This window comes from Parasteatoda tepidariorum, chromosome 7, assembly GCF_043381705.1.
Source record: "Parasteatoda tepidariorum isolate YZ-2023 chromosome 7, CAS_Ptep_4.0, whole genome shotgun sequence".
In the NCBI taxonomy this organism is placed as follows: domain Eukaryota; kingdom Metazoa; phylum Arthropoda; class Arachnida; order Araneae; family Theridiidae; genus Parasteatoda; species Parasteatoda tepidariorum.
The window spans coordinates 18,948,947-18,952,607 of record NC_092210.1 but is presented as its reverse complement, the minus strand read 5'-3'; positions in this window follow the sequence as shown (position 1 = coordinate 18,952,607).

The window sequence follows — 3,661 nt, the reverse complement described above, 5'->3', positions numbered from 1 at the left end:
ACATCCTCAACCTCATAATGTTTACTAGTTTGAATTATTTTTTTAATTTCACAAACATTTGCTTGAGGTGGAACAGATTCACCTAATTCGTCGGCCAATTCTATCAAATCCACTTTTTTCGCTTTATTAAGAAAAGCCATAATTTACAACTGATAAAAAACTACATATACAATCACTGACTACCTTAAATCAACTACTCTTACTATATCCCGCCGCTGCCACCAGTAAAATTCTGTTGTGTCACAACAACCAGAAATAAGACGTGAGTTGTACCAAACAATTTATTTAAACATTCACACGAAAAATCACAAAATATTACCCAAAGGAAATATCTCTTCTCAGAAAAAAACTCTCTTTCTCTACAACACAAAAAAGAACATCACTTCTCGTGTGTGTCTCCCAAGCAACATCATTTTAGCATTACCTCTCGAGGAATTGATGCTTTTAGCTCAGTTGTCACACACTGTTACGTCCAACACCTGCCTATCCCGACTGGCCAGTGGACACCTGAAAAGTCTCACATTTTCTGCAAATCAAAAGATCTTTCCTCTTTGCCCTAAATGCCAACAAAACCAGGCATCACCTGAGCACATCTTGATCTGTTTAGGGCTGGACTGGAACGATATTCATTCCTCTCCCATTCTGGTTTCGGATTTTCTCAATGTTAACGGATTCATTGATCTGGTCTGACCCCGTCAGACCAGAAGGGAATTAGCAACAACAACAACACTATTACGTTACAATATATATATATATTTACCGGTCAAACCTAGTATTTACCAGACTTCTGGTTTTTACCGTGATATATATGCATATATATAAACAAAATATTATACTTAGTGTAGTGTATCTACCACTACAAAAATGTAATTCTAATTCACTAGTATAAAAGACATGTTAACTTGATTCTATGAAGGGGTACCTTTTCATAGATGAAGGTTGACATTGTCGAAAACAACTCACTCCCCACATTGGTGACCTTCGGACGTGATGTGAACAGGCCTACCTTGACCAAAACTCATACTTCGATAAGAACACGACTACCTTGACAGTAACGCCCACTTCGATCTGAATACGCCTACCTCGATGGATGGTCCACATTGAACAGTTGACTTGCTGCTTGTGATTGCGACATTATCCACCTCCTCGTGTTGTTGCTACTCAGTCTCGATCACACACGTCTGCTTGCATACACTCGACTGCTAATGGCAACACAGGAGCGACCACGATCGTGAACTTAGTACAGCTCTCACGATCAGCAAACAGTACGGTGATCTTAATACAGCTCTCCCGACTTCTCACAAAACAGCAATGAATCAACTAGTGGTATTCGTTCATCGAATTCTATCACAGCTATAATTCTGGTGGGGGAGTACTGTAGTGTATCTACCACTACAAAAATGTAATTCTAATTCACTAGTATAAAAGACATGTTAACTTGATTCTATGAAGGGGTACCTTTTTATAGATGAAGGTTGACATTGTCGAAAACAACTCACTCCCCACCCTTAGTTTGTATTTTTAGAAAAATCATTTTGGGAAACATTCGGACCATCCATATCATAAGAGATTAGCCTAATTTCGACAATCTCCTTGTTTCTTTTTCGTATGTAATGGATGCTCTCTTTTTCGGATGCTCTTTCGTCAAAGAAAGTTTTTTAAAAAAAAGTAACATTTAGGTACCTTAAACTCGAACAAAAGCTATAATTTGAAATTAGGGCAGCCATCTTGCTGTAAAACATATTTTGGACCATTTAATAGAAAAATTATTAAAATCAATTCATAATTTTTACAAATTTTAATAAACTTATCAGAGAATGCAGCATTAGCTTAACATCTCAAATATCAAAAAAATAAACATATCACAAACGCTACTAATTTTTACAAAAATGTGGGCATTTCCTTAGATTGACGTTTTGCGCCATTTTCTTAATTTGTACAAAAATACCTTTCTAAAAATAAGCAGATTAACTGTTACAAACTCACAGCAATTGGATGCCTGCAAGCGACGTCATCGCGAACGACGTCATCCTGGATTCAGAAGCCAATCAAGTTTGACACACGCGTGGGACGTCATTTACAGGTATCCGATTAAATCACATGGTTAGGCCTAATCACATATTCTTCTCAAAATGCAAGAACTCAATTATAAAAATAGCACATTATTCCTTAAAAAGGATATTAGAAAATAGCCTAGAAAATTAATTCGCACTCTTTCTCATTTCATTTCTTAGAAGGATTCTAAAAATATATATATTAAGAACGGATATTATAAGAAAATAAATGCATTTTAAATATTTATGGCATAATTTTCTTCTACAAATAGAATTCATGTAATTATATTTATACAATCTTCATGAACCATTTTTATATTTAACGCTTCTTTCATATTCCAAAAACACAACGCATATTCTTACTGCCCACATAAAACTTCGATTTATAAAATAGCATTTCAGAGATTTCCCACAATTGTATTTTCTAATGCCAGAAAATATTTTTTGTTTTATTTCAGATCTGTCTGGCAAGATTTTGTTTTCTTAAATTCATTTTACATGCTTTCGATATACGACTGTCTGCCCAACTCTTGGCGCCTTAAGGTGTATTTTGAGTTTCTGGCGTACTTATTTTCACAAAAGTGAACTTTTTTTTTTAAACATTTCTAGAGTGGTGGAGAAAAGTTAACGCACTTTTCCTGTAAAAAAAAAAGAGAAAAAGTTTTAGTTTAGAGTGTATCAGACGAAACCTCAGACTGGAATAAAACTTTAAGGGGAAAATTTTTGATGTTTGAAGGCACAGTGCTTCAAACACTCTCAGACACGTGTCACTTTGGAATATGTGATAGAATGTTTTTGCTGTTTCAAGAGATTACGGCAATGACAAACACGCAGTGCATCTCCCTCTCATATACTATACGCTGAACTATCAGACATCACGAAAATTAAAAAACAACATTAACTATAACAAATGTTTGGAAGCAAAAAGTTATAAGTTTTCGAGATTAACTTTATTTTGGACACATATTTGTTTATGCGGCAATAGCTAACAGGTGTCCAAGGATGCCAGGGGCAGTCTCCTTGACTAGAAGTCCTTTAAAAAAATTAATTAACACACTGGGGAGGTAACAAAAAATTTTGAATAAATGGTGTAGCCTCCCAATGAGGTAACCTGGGTTTGAATCTCAGCGATGGCTGATCGAAACCAATTCCGCACCTGGCTCTCACCGACCACAGTTCTAACGTAATATATCCACAGTGGTAGACGGATCATGGGTTAGAGTCCCATTGCCCTTAGAGACGTTTTCGTGGTTTTTCTCTTCATGTAACACAAATGCAGGTTAGTTCCATCAAAAAGACCTCCACGAAGGTATATTTCTCCCAATACTTGGTTCCATTATTCTTCTGGATTGGGTTCAATCTTACATGGCTACGGAGTTGAACATTGGTAGTCGTAAACTCAAAATTAGGTCGGCTGTTCAACGACGGTTATTAAATAAATTACATGATGCAATGATATATACTTAGAATGAATTATTTTTTATTTAAATTATGAGAGAAATTAATCAAGCTAATAGAGTAAAAAAAATTATCTCTACAAAATGTTTCAGATTTTTTCTTAAATGTGAAGAATATTTAACTTTTACTGACTTTAAACTTCATTAATA